Consider the following 16416-nt stretch of genomic DNA (forward strand, 5'->3'; position numbering starts at 1 on the left):
CAGCAGAGTCAACTCTTAGCCTCCTGTTGCTTGCTTCTTATAGTGGGTACCTTTCTTGCCCACCAACCTGCCTGGTTTTCCAACTTACTGACTGAACTTGACTCTGGGAAATGCATCCTCTTGAACCCTTACCTTGTGTGCATTTGGTCTGCTGAAGGAGACCACTTTATTTGGTCTACTTTATTCCGATTATGGGTCACAGTTTTTCTTCCCTATGCCTTTGTCTACCTCCAACATCCATGTGGACCCATGGATGATTTTCTTATCCTGCCCTTTGGTTCTGCCTGTCCATTGGATTTTAGACCCTACTTTGCTGAAGCCTCTGGTCCTTTTGTGTCTTGTAATCTCCTCTGGGCTGAGACCTTAGAGTCTTGCTTTAGCTCTGCTGGTCCTGTTATCTTTCATTTCCTGTGTGTCCCACACCCATTGAATTGCATAAAAATACTCATGTTCTTATTTATCATTTACTGAGAACTTCTTGCACCTACAATGACCTTGAGAGGTAGGGACTACGATTTGCTTTATAACTCTTCCCATACTGAAGCACAAATAGGTTTATCGTTGTAACAAAGGCACAGGCCGAATGGATTTGAATGCACACGTGTCACGCCTCGACTTGAGTTTTTTCCACCCAGCTACTGACTTCAAGATCCAACATGTTACTGCGTGAAATAGCCATTTATCAGAGGTATTCATTTCTGTAGAAAACACTGGAAAAGTAGCTCAACATTCTGAGTATACTTTTATCAATATATATTAGGTTGAATATCAAAATTTAAAATTGTAATTAATTCTACAGTTTCCATTTTACCAAAAAATAAATTGAGGACTTGAGTTTCAGGGTGTTAACAAGTCTACTGGTAAGTCAGCAAGAGAGCAGAAGGTTCCAAGCACAGCATAGAGTGGTGTGTGGAAATAACCTTACTCTCAGAGGCAGAAGAGAAAGGTCAGTTCAAAGTCTGGCCCGGAATCTTTATCTTTGGTAAATTACTTGACTTCTTTCTCTGTTTCTTCATCTTGAAAATTGGTTACTAAGTTTAGTTTTGAGTTTCCTGGCAGCCAAAGTATACTTGTGGTTACTTGCTCCAGATTGGTGATCACTAGCCACGATACTTAAAGTTGCTTGATGTTAGTCTCTCGGTCACAAAGAGTTTATTTCTAAATAACCTACCTTGTGTTTTAATAGTAACCTATTGGGGTTACTATTGCTATTTCCAGCTGTTGTGGCTTCTCTGAGTAGGGATCATCTGGGTTGTTTTCATGTCTAGAAAAGAGCCCAACTTTCTCATCACAGGTCAGAGCCTAGGCTGCCATGGCAACCCCAAACCACCCTCCTGCCCTTGGGGCCTCTCATGTCTCCCCAGAGTGGCTGAGACACCAGTGACTTGGAAGAAAAGCCAGAGGAAACGGAGCAAAGCCAAGCTGAGACATGGGTCCTGGCCTTCCGTTGGACTGAGTGGAGCTGGGCTTTGACTCTCGACTGCCGTTCAAAGTGTGGTCCCGACCCCACAGAGGCATCATTTCAGAGCTTGTTAAAACTGCAGAATCTTGGTCCCCATCCCATATCTGCGGAATCATTTTTATAAGATTCCCAGGTGACTTGTATGCATGTTAAAGTTAAAGAGGCACTGCTGGTTTATTAATCTATAGAAACATTTACAACTACCCTTCAAGTGGCGAGAAATGTTTCATAGAGCTTCCTTAGGGAGTGGAGAGAGTTGTTCCAGTTACTGGTATGAGAGAAAGCGAGGAGTCTGGACCTGATCGCAGAAGATAATGAAACTGAGGTAAAGGCCAGATCTTCTGGAGGGCAAAGGGGACGGATGTGGGCTTTGGAGGCGAGGCCGCTACCAGATGGATTATACTGCGCTGTGCCATGATAGTATAACAGTGAAATGAAATTGACATGGTTATGTTATTAAAATGGACACTCTCTCTGTCCCAGGCTCTCTTTCCTCATCGAACGCAGGTGGTCACAGTGTAAGGTAATGAGACAAAATGAACTCATTTTGTTAACATTTTTAGCCTCACCTTTGGCCAGCATTGTGTCCAGCTTCCGGGGATGAGCTCCCAGGTGCCAGCAACTGCCCAGTGAGCAGTCTCCTCCAGCCACAGCCCTCACACTCTTACATCGGCTGGATGCTCTAGGAGGGAGGAGTCGGCTGAGAGCCAGGGGCTTGAGGGTCCCAGTGGTATAGCAGCCGACTCTGATCTTTGAAATCTCTTGGGCACTGAGCTTCAGCCTGGGGCTGACACGCCTGGTGTCAGAGATGCTCCAACTTCGGCGAGCTCTTCAAGGGGACCGGCACAGCAAGGCTTCAGCACCAAGCGGCTCCTCACACATCAAACGTCAGCTTTGGGGTGCTGGGAGCAGCCTCCTGTTTGCTATTTCTTGATTTATTTCTCTTGATTGTTCCACTTTCTTGGGAGCTCAAAAGTGGTTATTTTTATTTATTTTTTAACTCCACACCAGTTTCTTTTTCACAAGTTCTTTCCATCTGTCCTCAGAAAAATACAGTAAAATTTGAAATGACATGTATCCTGGAAAAATGGTTATTTCCGATTTATGCTGTGCCTATTTAATGAATTCCTCAAGGCTGCCAGGGTATGGCAGAAATAAAAACTCACCTGAAGTGAGGGTGATGTGAAGAGGAGATAATTATTTTAAAGCTAAGATTCACTGTGGTTGTGATTAAATGGCACAATAAATTTAACACTGAGTCGCTGGCTGCCAAATATGTAGGCACAGTTACTAACTGCTGGTCGATGGACACTAGATGAGCTTCTCAGAGATACTTTTCTTGATAGCAAGGTTGCAATAATGAACTGTCTTTTTTGAGTACTCAGAGTCTACCATTGGCTAAGCCCTTGGCATGCATCATCTTATCCAATCCTCACACCAGCATTAAAAGATCAGATGAAGTAATAGTGCCCTGTGCGATCTCCCACTGGAGAGCCTGGATTTGGATCCCATCTCTGCTACCCACAGTGTGACCTTGGGCAAGTCCCTTACCTTCTCTTTGTTTCAGTTTTATTACCCATGAAACTGGAATATCAATCATACCTTATAAGGTAGTTGGGAACATTCAATGACTTAATATACACAAACCTGCAGTATCTGGTCCTTAGTAATGACTTGTCATTATTATCATTATTTCCACTTGACAGATAAGGAAATTAGGTCTTAGAGAGGTTAAGTGGCTGGCCCAAAGGCCCCTGGCCAGAACAAATGGGCACCAGATCTAATTTGACGCCTCTTAACCACTTTATACCCTGACTCCAATACTTCAGACTGCTGCCAGTGGAGTGCATGGCTGCAAATAAGCAGTCAGTATTAGCCTTGAACAGTCCAAGTTTGATTATCTTTCTAGGTGAGAATGTTTCCTCCATGGCTTATTTTTTGGGGGAAATGTCTTCCACCTTTACAGCTTGGTGAGTCCTCTGGAACAGTGTGTACTTTCAATATGACTTTAAGTTTAAATAATGATGGAGCTGTATTGCAAATCTTAGTGTATGTATATTTATTCACCTATGGGTTCTATTTATATTTATTCTTAGCCACCAATTCTTTCCACATACAGATGGATGTAGCAGAAACGTAGGTCTGTGTCGACCCAATTGCTACTGTGTTTAAAGTTTACTTCAGTACCACATACCCTAGGGAGCTGCTTGCCTTGTTACTTCTCATGATGTCAGGGTACACAGGTCTCAGAGGTGGATATGGATGCTTGAGACCAAATTCGGGTGTAATTCCCTTTCCTCCCACCAGGTGTCCCACCCAGCCCTGCTATCTGCGGCGAGGAAAAGGGCCTTCTTCACTCCTGGAAAGGGGGAAAGGAATGAAAGGGGGGTGAGGGGTTTAGAGGGAGGAGAAAGGGAGATTGTGACAAGGTTGCTTCTTGCATCCAGACAAAGGGACTTTCTCGCATTGTTTTTCTTGGATACATAGGTGTCCCCAGAAAGCCTGGTCAGTTCCTGGCAATTTAGAAAGCTTTTATTTCTTCTAATAAACTGATGCCTGGTGGGGCCTTTTCATCACCAAGCTCAGGGTTGGGGCTATCATTCATCCACATCGCCTTCCTCTTGTCTGATAGCCCCCGACAGGCTCCTAGTCCTCTGCGGGCTCCCTTCTTCCTTCCAGGGTCTGATTTAAAAAGCTGTGTGGAAGGTACTGACCCTACTGACCTGTCTGATTTCCCAGTACTTCCTTAACCGGGAAGGTCAAGGACAGGAGCCAGTGTGTGACCGTGGCACTACCTAGCAGTCTTGCAAACAGTGACCTAATTCACCCACAATAGCAATATTATTACCGTGGCAGCACTGTGTCCTCCCTATTCTCAATTAAGATTGCCATTTGCTTCTCCTGGTAGGAGGAGCAAGGATTTTTAAAAATTGGGGACATTTTAAATTCCAGAATAAATTTCTAACTCTTTGCGTGTGGTTGGCTCCTTGCCTGTCTTCAGTCCACCCTCCCGTCCTCCTTTCTGTTGAAGGACCACCTGCAACTGGAAGAGCTGGGGTCGGGATCAGGGGCTCTGAAGCCACACACTTTTCTCTCAGACATTGCCCTCTGCACCGGGGCTCTCTGTGGCCTCCTGTCCTTCATTGTCAGTCACCCCAACAGACATCTGACATTGACTGAAGACCCGAGGGTCCGAATGGATACAGTGCTCTGAGTGGTCTGGTAAGGAGTGCCCGGATGGCAGGCTATTCTGTGATCGCAGCTTCACCTGGAGATCTGACCAGAATGTGGATGGGATGCCGTCATTTAGCAATGGCTTTAGAAGCTTCCATGTGGGATATTTCCCTCGTAAAGGACCTTGATCACAAAGACCAGAACACAGTCCTATGAGACAGTCTTCTGTACTCACAGCCTCATTATATGCATGGTTCTTAATATTCGGAGAGCCTTTCGCCAATACACATTTTTTCGTGAAGTGGGAAACCAGAGCCCAGATGCAATGTATTATTGATAGGGTTGTAATTCACTCCTTTGGGGTTGTATCTACAGTGTATTCCATTAGCACAAAATATTAAATTACCAGCAGTTGTGTGTGTTTGTCTATTCAGGTTTGGCTCAATGATATTTGCCTTTTGCCTCAATAAAAGATCGTGAATAAAGAAAGCAGGGCAATATTATTTTGTTGTTGTTGTTGCAAGGGAATTTTGATTAAATCATTTTCTCCGTGTTGCATTTTAGCAGGCCATGCTTTGCCATAAAGATATGAGACATAAAGTCGGGGGCATTGGATGGGAAGATGGTGGGGGGTCGTTTGTTCCAGCACTCAGCATACACAGGCTTTGAGGGCAGGCTGCTCTGGGCTGCACTCAGGGTTGTCTCTGTTTGCAGTGGGGCAGGAGGCGGTGAGCAGCCCCGACCTCAAGCCAGAAATACAACCCCTGTATCTCTGCTGGGAAGATGGCATGGGAGTGGGATTTGGGGTGTGGGAGCCCACCAGCACGTCAGTACAGCCCTTGGTAGACACAGCATTATGTCCTGGCTGGCGTTGGATGGACAGCCCTCTGGTCATCCTTTCTGGTTCCCACCTCCATCTGAGAGCCAGAGCCAGGTCTGTCTTTCTCTGGCTTTAGCGAGTGTTCACGCGCACACGCACACACACCTCTTCAAAAAGATGCCAGGTCACAGGGCTCAAACCAGGCTGCAAATAGAAATGCTACATCCCTTCTGCTTTGTGCCCCTTTTGTTCTTGCAGAAGCTTGAATGGAAGGTATTTGCTGGTCAATTAGCTCGTGTACCCCAAGCCCCTCCCCAACCCCCTTCACTGCATACTTTTTATGGGTAAACATTTTTTAATGCCAGTGGCTAGGCCTCCTCACCCTTCTGTTATCCATGGGCCTCAGAATGAAGGGGGGAAGGTGACGGACCCAGGTTTTGAATCCGTATTAACTTTAAGAAGAAAATCATTTCGGAGGAATGCTTATTCCTCTTGGCTCCAGCCCTCAGTCTGGGAGCCCTTAATTCCTCAGGGGGCAGGGAGGGTGAAGAGGCCCCTTTCCTCAGAGGTCACTGGCTCGGGGAGGGGCTTAGATAACTAAGTGACAGGTTATCCCTAGGCAAAGCTGAGGTCTCCTTTATAGGGAGCCCTTAAGAAAAACACCACTTGCCAGGCCAGGGGGCCCTATTGAGTTTTGCCGCCTGGGGCACGTTCTGGAGGTGAAAACCGGTTTTTCTGAAGACTCAGCAGAGTCAGGCTTTGTTCAGAGTTTGCTCTTTAGCCAGACTGGCTCCCTGAAGGGGAGACTCTGTTTACCTGAGGAAGGAGCAATTAACACAAAGGCTTGGGCCTCCCCTCGGTTACCGGGTGGATTCTTTAGCACTTAAGGGTCCTCCCTCCTCCCCACAGCCTTCTCCTTCCGTAAAGGAGAGATGCGGAGTTTTAAAAAAAATCACATAGGCTTGTAAAGCCAGTGAAAGCAGTGCTAAATCTATCAAAGCAAATCATAGACCCTGACAGCTGAGAAGTATTATTTGTGTTTTTCCTCCCAGATTTCTACCGAGCTTGGTGTTTTAAGCATACATCTTGGGGAGAAGAGACCCATATAAAGGCAGTTACAATTGGTAAATGATTAATGCTGGGTCTGGCATTTTTATGTGTCAAATATGTTTAAGTGTGTTAATCTCTGCAGAATTTACACCCATACTATACAAGACACATCTCGTGTGGAGTCTGAAACATTTGCAATGTATCTGCCTTCACTTAAATCTTATTTACATTTATTTTATCATAATATAAATGGGTTTAAAAATAATCTTAAGAGAGTTTTTTTTTTTTTTTAACCCTGTTCTGCAGGTCCTGCTGGCACTGCGGGGAGGCTGGACAGCGGGGTTCCTTGCTGATTGCAAATGGAGTTTCAGCCACCTGCCTAGAGAGCCCAAGTTGAGAGGGGGCCTGCGCAGGCTGTTCCAGCTCATGGCCCCATTTTAGTCCAAAAGAGAGGAGACCGAGGTCAGGCAGTCAGTAGCCAACAGCATGAAGCACAGACACAGATTTCCAGAAGGCAGACAACTTTTAATTTTCGTGAGTTACACAAAACACACATTGCCATTGCATGAATTTCAGAAAACGAAGAATCGGCAGCTCCTATCAGTGCTGTTTCCCACGCGCCCACAGCCCAACCCGTCTGCAGAAGACCATGAACTCCGGATGTCTCCTCATCTACCACATCTCTCACTGGTGTTTCTTTCTCTAATCAGAGCTACCCTGGCTGCTCCTGTTGGGGCTGCTGAAGCCGCGGTGTCAGCTCCACGCCTCCTGAACTTCACTCCACTGAAATCTGGTTGGGTACGAGACAGACTCCGGTGGAATGAAGGACAAGAGAAACACATGGATTGTCTGGGGATCTTTTTCTCAGAGGGTGGGTTACATGTCAAGCCAGCCTCTGCACGCGGGCTTATTGCTTGATCAAAGGCCTTTGGGACCTTTGAATCAGAGCCATGGGAGATGTGAAGGACCTGGATGCTCTCGGCCCTTCTCAGGACCATTCCCTCCAGAGGCTGCAGAGAGAGGGCTTACTGAGACACCCGTGTGTCTACAGCAGAGATAGGCAGTGCTGAGTGGTGGGGCTGGGGCTGCAGGGCTGGGCATTCTCGCTGTTTCTCACCTTTGAGACAGCCATCCCAGACAAGCCCATGTGGAACCTCCCTGTGTTTACCTAGTTGGGGTGTGGGTCCTCTCCTCCCTTTGTCTGTGCTCCCCCGAGGGTGACAGAGCTGAGCTCAGTGTGGTTGGTCCCGGCTGAAGAAGTCAGGTGTTCTGAGATTACTTTAACAAATGCATCTCCTATGAACTTGCTGACTAAAGTGATGGTGTGCAGGGGCGGGGGTTGTTCCTCTCCAGAATGCACTGCCCAGTGAGCCTGAACAGCACTTTGCAGGCCCATTTGCCAGTGTGAAATCAGGAGAGAGCAGGAGGAGGTGGATGAGGAGCTCCCGTCGGACCAAACACCCGGCCGGCTGGCCAGAGCCAGGCCCATTCCTGCGGTGGGGGTGGGCGGAGGAGGGCGAGACTCCGCAGTCTCACTCCTAAACTTATCTAGGATGTCCACTTTCTGGCTACCCCACATCCTTTCCCAAATCTGTTTGGAAATGGCACAACCGCAACTTGTTTGGGTATGAGCTTGGGGCTGTGGGGAGAGAGGAGGTGACCTGGCTTTCAGGGGCTGAACAAAACAGGGAGGGTGGAAACTCTCCGAGAGCTTCCCACCCCCCTAAAAGAAATGCCCATGGACCAGTGGCCGTGTAGCTTCCACTCGGCCTCCTCCTTGCTGTGTTCAGACATGCCTGTGGCTTAGCGTAAACCCCATAAAAGGCTGTTCTCAGCACCTACAGGCAGACTCTGGGTGAGTTAGGGCAGATCCACCTGTTGTTTGGAAATACTTTCTTCCTGGGGCTTGTTCGGACCCATACAAGGAGGCAGTAGCTTATAATACAGCTCCTCCCTCCACATCCAGCCCCTAGGGCATAGGGCCTCTGAAAAGACTCTTCAACAAGTGTTTGGGGATTCTAGCTATTGCTGAGGAAGAGCCCCACTGTCCTTGGTCAGGGGGACACCAGCGTGCTGGGGGCAGGGATCTAGGTACTGCAAGGAGGGAGCCTGGCCCACCCACTTCCACCCAGCCTTCTTTGTGAATACCCACAATTCTTGAGTACGAGAGAGAAATGTGCCCGGTTTGTGAATTATCTAGCTATATGGTCATTTTGACCCATTTCACAGTCAAAAAGAAGAAAAAAGCAGCCCATTTGCCTCCGATAAATGACGGCAGGAGGTGGTGGTGGGAAAACATTTCTGGGATGGAAGGATTGTGCGCATTCTTTCTGGAGTTTATCCCAGTTTAAAAGCAAAAGGGTCAGTTCATCTCCCTCCAGACCCTCCTTACCCCTCTTATCTTCCTAACATGTATGGTCCATCAGATTCTTCAAGTCCTCACCTGGAGTGTGCAGAGAGCCTCACCCTCACTTGGGGTCCTCGGCCTGCAGGGTGGGTACTCCGGAGATGACAATGTCTGCAAAAGCACTTTGTGAAGACAATGCAAACGATAGGCAGCACCGGTGTTAGAGGGCCCAGAAAAGACAGGCCCTTCCCTATTGCCCTCCCCTTACCCTCCAGACCTGCAGCTGCTACAAGACAGAGACGAGACGAGCTGTATCAGGGGCGTTGACCTATTCTGGACCCCACACCCAGGGTTCTGGATTCTTCTGCCCACCATGGCTTTGTCAATGTGATGCCCTAGTGACCTTCACCTTGGCCACTTGCAGAGCGGAGTGTGGGCACAGAAACAAATCAGGCATGCATTTGGCTTTATAGAGTAAATTCATCCGGTGACTGTCCTCCTGCCCCCAACTACCCTCAGGATGTGCCTCAAATATTCCTAATGAAATCAACTTGGACACAAGCAGCAAAGAACGGAACCAGCTCCTTAACTTCCTGTTAGTGCTGCACCCTCCAGCTCAGGAGTGAAAAGTCAGCCAATGCCCGGTTCCTCTAGTTGTGCAAATTTCCACAAAACCAGGCGGCACTGCAGTCCTGGTACTTAACGGCTCAGCACCCACCTTACCCTACCAGTTCCCATTATTGGTGAGATTTACCACCTGGATCAATGCAAATCCCCAAGAAAACACAGAACGGGCCGGAGATTTGGTTCAAATGCAGCAGGTTCCGCTACTTTAGCCTTGGAGGAAGTTTTTGATCAACTTCCAGCCAATGTGTTTCTTTTCATAATTCATCCTCTGCTCTTCCTGCCCAATGATTCTCCTGATGTAGCCTCTCGGGTTTTGTCCCCCCAAACCCTGCAAATCCAGAGACTTCAGACTCACCTGTACGTATGAGTATCTGTACCTTCAACACAGCAGGGCCTACTAGGAGCTTGATTCAAAACAATAAATAGATTTTTCATGAGATAATTCAGAACAAAGAGGTGGCTACAGACTCACGTGTAGGAAAGAAAGAAAAGGAATTCCAAGTCTTGGAATGTTCTTTCGCGCCTAAGGTTTGAGGACAGGAAATTAGAAACGAGAAACACTTACTGTACAAAGTGTCCAGCTTGGCAGGCCTGTGCAGAACAGACATGGCTCCTGAGGGAAGGTAGGGGCCGGTCCTGAATAGTCGTTTTTCCCTTTAATAAAAAGGAATATGAGAGCAGAGGAAAGTGAATTGGAGTAGAGGGGAGCAAAGGTAGCTGGAAAAAGAGAGTTTGGAGTATGGTTGGGGTTCCATTGAACTTTTAGAATACAAGTTGGTAACAGACAATAAAAGAAAGAGAAACTGGTTTTTCCAAGGCAAAGTGGAGAAGAAGGACTCGGCCCCTTTCAAGGAGGTGGCACTAGTTTCATTCTTTATTTATGCACCTCGAAGCAAAGCTTCAGATTACCTGCTGAGCCCGACCAATGGAGAGAGGGCCTGGGCTCCTGGCCCCACCTCTCAGAGCCCACACCCCAAGGGGCCATGAATGGCCAGGCCTTTCTGCAAACTAATGTTACTTTCTTATTGCTCAGTAAACACCGGAAAAGGGAGTAAAGGGAGGTGAGGTCTGTATCACTGGAGGGACTACAGGTTATCTGAGTGCTGGCCCTGGAAGCTCTGGCCTCCAGGAGACCTGGGAAAAGAAAGGGGAATGCTGAGATCTTATCTGGGGTAGGAGTGGCTGTGTGTGCGTGTGTGTGTATTTGTGTACCTGTGTGCAGGCACTGGAAATTGATGGCCTTTGAGCTTTTAGCCATGGCCCCGGTTGTTACTGCTACACAGTGTACTTCAGGAATGCAGCAGAGACTGGCCAGCCCATCTCAGGACAGCTGTAGGGAGAGGCCCATGTGATTCTGCTATTACGTACAGAGTGAGCTTTCTGTTCTCCTATGAGAAGCAAGTTGCTTTTCCAGCGCAAGAGGCTTTGCAACCTGCTTCCCTTCCATTCTTGGGGGTGGGGAAAAGGCTGCTCTTTGTGAGGGGAAGTTGGGAAGACAAAAGGAACTGGGGGGAAAACTTGCAAACTGATTAGGAAGCCTTAAAAATATTGGTTTATCAACTATTGCTTATTTTTAGTCCCTCCTCTTCTGCTCAGCTGCGACCCCACCCTACCCCAACCCTCCCTCTTCCCCTGTTCTTGTTCCCCTCTCTCCACTTCGCCCTCTTGGCAAACCAGGGGGTGAAGAAAAGCTGAAGTCTTTTCAAATGTAGTGTATTTTGCCTAGAATCCTAGCCTGATTTCCATTTGTTCTCAAGGCGAGTCTGGAGTGCAGCAAAGGTAGATTCCTCCCTTCTCCGGGTAAAGGAGGGGAATTGAAGGCCCCGATGTAGAGGATACCTTGGTGCAGTCCTGTCCCACAGCCCTTCATGGAACTTGATCCTATCTGCTCCAAATCTCTTTAGAAATCAGCTAATTCAAACCTCTTCCTAAACAGATGGGGAAACTGAGTCTCTGAGAGGAGAATTCGTGTCTCAAGTTCATGTAGCCATTGTGGGGTCAAGATTCTAATCTACCTGGATCTACCGACCTCCTCTTCAGAGCTCTTTATAGCAAGCACTCCATGCTGCCTCCCCTGGTTCCAGAGGACCTCACATTTTTCTGGGGCAGTTTTCCTGGAAGAAGAGAAGGCTCCCCTGAGGATGAGGAGAGGGAGATTTTCCAGGTGACAGTTTTCTTAAGCGCACGTACTCCTCCCCAGAATGTCAAGGCACAGTATTTCTCTGCCCGCTGGACCCAATTTACCTTAGTGTGGCCTCAGCTCTTCCGTTTTCTAATTGGTGATGTACAGAGAAGCAGAGTCCCTGGCCAAGATAATACACATATACTTGTGAGCTGGAGACCCTGTGCCCTTGTCCAGCCCTCTCTCCCTTCCTGTAATTCATGCATTCACTCATTCACTCATTCATTCATGCATGCATGCATTCAGTCATGCACACTCTCCCTCACTGCCTTAGTTCATAAGAGCGTCAACCCTGTACCAGGTGCGTGAGCTGGTTACCCTTTAGGAGCTCCCAACTTAGGTATACATATACATAAACAGACATAAAACACTGGCCAATGAGAAAAATGTTGTAAATATCCCTCTCCAAAGGACTATGTCAACTCTTATCTATGAGGTTCAGTGAAGGTCCTGCACAGAAAGTGATATTGGAGTTGGCTCTGGATAGACGAGGGGAGGCCAGAGGTTGGTTAGGATGCGTTTGAATGAAAACCCTGAGGAAGGAGCCCTCGCTCTGTAGTTCAGAAGCTCTCTGTCGTCCAGGGTAGGATTAGAGGTGGGAACTGACTGCTAAAGAGTATGCCTGCCCAAAAATGTGCGGTAAAGGGTGGGAAGGAGGGGCACGGAGGGTAGAAAATAAGCACAGGTCCTGCTGGTCATATTCTTTCCCCTCCAGGGGTCATCTTTGACCTTTGAACTTGTTTAGAAAATGGAAACAAGTAATAGCCCAGCCAACACATCCTGGAGAGGCTCACCTGGCCTAAATTACTGTCACTATTATTTATCTTCCCCTTACCCGATTCACCGTGGTCCAGGAGGATGCTTGGTGGACTGGTCAGACACACGGGTTGGAAGGGTGGATCTAGAGGGGGGTGGGAAGCACAAAGGGGTGGCTTTGGTGGAAGCCTCCTATTGCCCCACCCTTCAGTCTGGCTCTCAGTTCCAGACAAAGGGAAGTTCTCTAGATGTCCTCCCTCCTGCCCCACATTTCTAGGAGGCCTTTCCCAGAGTCCTGCAAGGACTGCATGTCTGCAAGAAGGAACTTATGTGTGGGCAGAGAGGGCAGAGGGCGGGGCGGCGGGGCTCAGGGTGCAGGGCTCCCACCTCCACCCAGGAGCTAGTCATCATGGTGGTGCGCACTCACTTTCTCTAGCCTAGGCCTTCGCATTTCGGGTTGATGTACTGTATGTGTCTCGATCCTCATTCCTTCTCCTTCTCAACACAGCCTAGGGGTTCTCTGCTGTCAGAAGATCTCTTGTCCCCCAGGCATCTCTGGTCCAGGAAACTCTGCCATTCCCTCTGTTCTGATGTCCAGCCCCGTATATTGCTGTCACATCTTTAGCTTTTGAGGAAACAAGTAAAAGACTGCAAACTTTTCCAAGTGTCCGAACATGGATTAGCGTGAGTTACCTACCAGTCCCTCCCAGCTAGATTCTGGTTATAAGCGCATCTAATTTTGCAGCTTTGCCCCCATGCCTAGCACTGTGCCCGAGGTCCCCCATGTAAGTCTGTGGCATCAGGTTTTCCTCCCGGGAAGCGACACAGGAAGGGGAGCTACAGTTTCTAAGAGCCCCGTGGCACTTTTGGAATCAGCTAACCTCTTAGGGGTGAAACAGAAGGGATAGTGTGACACAAGGTGACAGCTTGTTCCCTGATGCTGAGCACATCAGGGCCCACGACCTGGAGGTGAGGGAGAGGGTGCCCCTTAGGCTGTTGGCAGAGAGGGGCCTTCATCACCAGCTTCCCGTTGATCTTAGGCCTCTAGCTCTGTTTCACGTGTTAACCCAGGAGGAACTCTCCCCAGGAGGTTTCTCAGGCAGGGCCCAAGGCCAAGAGGCAAGCAGGCTCATTTTTTTCTGCCACTGCCCAGGTCATACCTTTGTCCTAGAAAATAACTGCAGAAACATAGGGTGGGGAAGATGTGGTTAAGCAGCAGAAACAGAAAAAGAACAACTTATAGTAAGCTTTACAGGACTTGGCATTGTGATGTGGCCGTGAAAAGAGCAAATTCTATACTTGGTTGTATCATTAGAAATATGAGAGAGAAAACAGGGAGGTAATATACCTACCTTACTCTGTACTGTTCAGATTACACCTGCTTTATTATGTTCAGTTATAGGCTTCACATTTTAAAAGGGGTTAGGTAATACAAATAAGAAAGTGAGAAAAAAGTGGTCAGAATGGTGGGTGAACTTGAAAATGTGTCACTTTAAGGGAAGACGAAGGAGCTGGATGTCCCGTCTGGAGAAGTGATGACAAGCGAGCAGTGGGAGGGATATGAGAGCTGTTTCCAAGCAGGAGAAGACGTGCCAGGTAGAAGAGTCTTAGATTTGTTCTTGGTGGCTTTGTGGGTAGAATTAGGGAAAATTTCTTTTTCTATTGCCAATTTCCCATAGAGCTACTTCTTAGAACTAGATCATGGAGGACGCAGAGAGGCAGAAAAAGAAATCTGATGATTCTGGAGTTAATATATGCCCCTGAGAGAGGGCAAAGCCTCTCCCCAAGGGGTAGGTGGGAGGACCAGGCATGCTTCCTGCATATACCCACCAGGTGGGACAGGACACCTGCCTGAACAGGTAGGACCAAAGCTCTGAACCCACGTCAATAAATCATATTGAAACCCATTTCTGCCAACTTGAATGTGCCTTCCCTCTCCCTTCATTGTGCCTCTTTAGTGACTTGCCAGCTGTGCGTGTGCAGCTGGAAGTTAACTTTGGGTTGGGTTTCACCAGCCAGGCCTCCTCTGTACATTGGCTGTACCTTGAAGCCACATCCCCACCCTGCGCATGACATTCTCTGATCTCTGCATACTTCTTTCTGCACACATCATGCTACCATTACTGATTTCTTGTCTTCCTCAGCAAACCATGAATCTTGAAAGGAAGGAAGGAAGAAAGGAAGAGAGAGAGAGAAATGTTCCCTGCACTGGAAAGTTCCTGGCACCTAGTAGGTACTCAGTAAACATCTACGGGATGGGTGAAGGTGAAGAGAGGCCTGAGCAGGGAAGTTCAACACTCAGTTACTGAGGGGACTTGGGGTCTGGGTTTAACACCCCCTTCCCTCACTTCCCTGGCCCCTTTCCACTCCAACATTGGTCAGGACCTGTCCCAGCATCTGTGGCCAGATGTTCGCCCGCTCCAGAGGATCTGACAGTCCACTGACCACTCTTTTGTTTCTGGGCTGGGGCTGAAGGGCCCCCTCATTCCTGAGTGGGGCACATCCTCTGGAGACCGAAGAGGAGGTGAGCTGCACTGGGGCCTGCTTGTTGATGGTCTCCTGTCTCTGGCCTCTCCCTCTCAAGGCCTAGTCTAGTTCTTCAGGTGAGGGAAAACCCAGGGCTTGCCCTGTCCCCTTCCTGCTAAAGACAGAAGAGGGAGCCCAGGGGACATTATAGCATGCAAAAGCAGAGTCTTGCTGTCTTTACCTCAGCCACTCCGGACATTGCCTGCAGTTATCTGCTCCAAACACTCTCTTCAACTCGCCTGGAGGCTTTCTAGGTCTGGGGAACTTTCATTCCCCAGAGAATGGTTCATTGAGATTTTATTTTTCTATGTTTACAACATCTGAATGTTACTTTAGGAAAGCAGGGGAATGGAGAAGCATTCTTAATAGAAGGGACTTGGATAAGCTGAAGCAGTTCATGATACTAAACACCAAGAGAGAGATCCAAAAACAGAGCTAGAGATAGCTTTGCACCTTCTGTCCTTGACTTATGGCTCTCACCACTTAGAGAATCAGAGGTATGGACAACACAGAGGAGAGAGAGGTGTCATTTATTAATTCATATCTTCGCCCAACCTTTATTCTGCACCTACTACATGTGAGATACTTTACCAGGTGCTGGAGATAAATGGATGGCTAAAACCCAGGTCTGGAACACAAAGACCTTCCAATGCAGTGAGGGCACCATGGTGACATGTGCTGCAAGAGAAAGGGACAAGTATGGCAGCCTCTGAACTGGCACTGTAGTGGCCAAGAGAGAGAAGCCTCTGTTCCTGCTTTGCAGATCAGGAAGTCTTCACGGAGGAGGTGTCACCCCACTGATCTCAGAAATGCAAGAGGAACTATGCCAAGTGGAGAGGAGAGAAAATTTGGAGAGGCGACTCCTTGGGGAGGTAGGGCAGAGCAGGAAGGGATGGGAAGGTTGTCTTCTTCCTTCGTAAAAGATAGAAAAGAAGAAAATTCAAGCTCCACCATAGGTCAGCACTGGGCAGACACAGATTTGCCACTCGGGGGGTCTGGAGTAAAGGAAAGGAGGTGATTGAAGGAGCCCAGCCTGCCCAGTAGGAAAAATATCTAAGCCAAACTCTTACTCATCGGCACCTCTGCAAGATAGATCTAGGCAGGTAATCGAGTTTGGCAATCTCTGTTGGCTGCCTCCCTGCACTTTTATTTTTTTAGTGTTTCATCAGATGCCAGTTAGAATTTGCTAAATAAAGAAGGAAGATCAGTAGTTTAGGGGCAAGTTTTAATGGGTGGGGGGAAACTGACCCTGGGAGCTGGAAAAGGGAGATCGGCAGGCTGGAAGCTCCCAGGCTGCTTAGCTCAGCACCGGCAGGGTCGGTGCGCATGCACGTGTGCACGCGCTTGCGCACATGGGCGTGCAGCTAATTGCATTGTCTGTAGTATTTTAGCCTGGCTTGCCTAATAATAGTTACAGAAAAGAGAGTATGTGGGCAAAATGGATGAGATACAAAAAGGGGGGAGAGGGTAGT

This window comes from Sturnira hondurensis, unplaced genomic scaffold, assembly GCF_014824575.4.
Source record: "Sturnira hondurensis isolate 20B ecotype Veracruz unplaced genomic scaffold, ASM1482457v3 Scaffold0019216, whole genome shotgun sequence".
NCBI lineage: Eukaryota > Metazoa > Chordata > Mammalia > Chiroptera > Phyllostomidae > Sturnira > Sturnira hondurensis.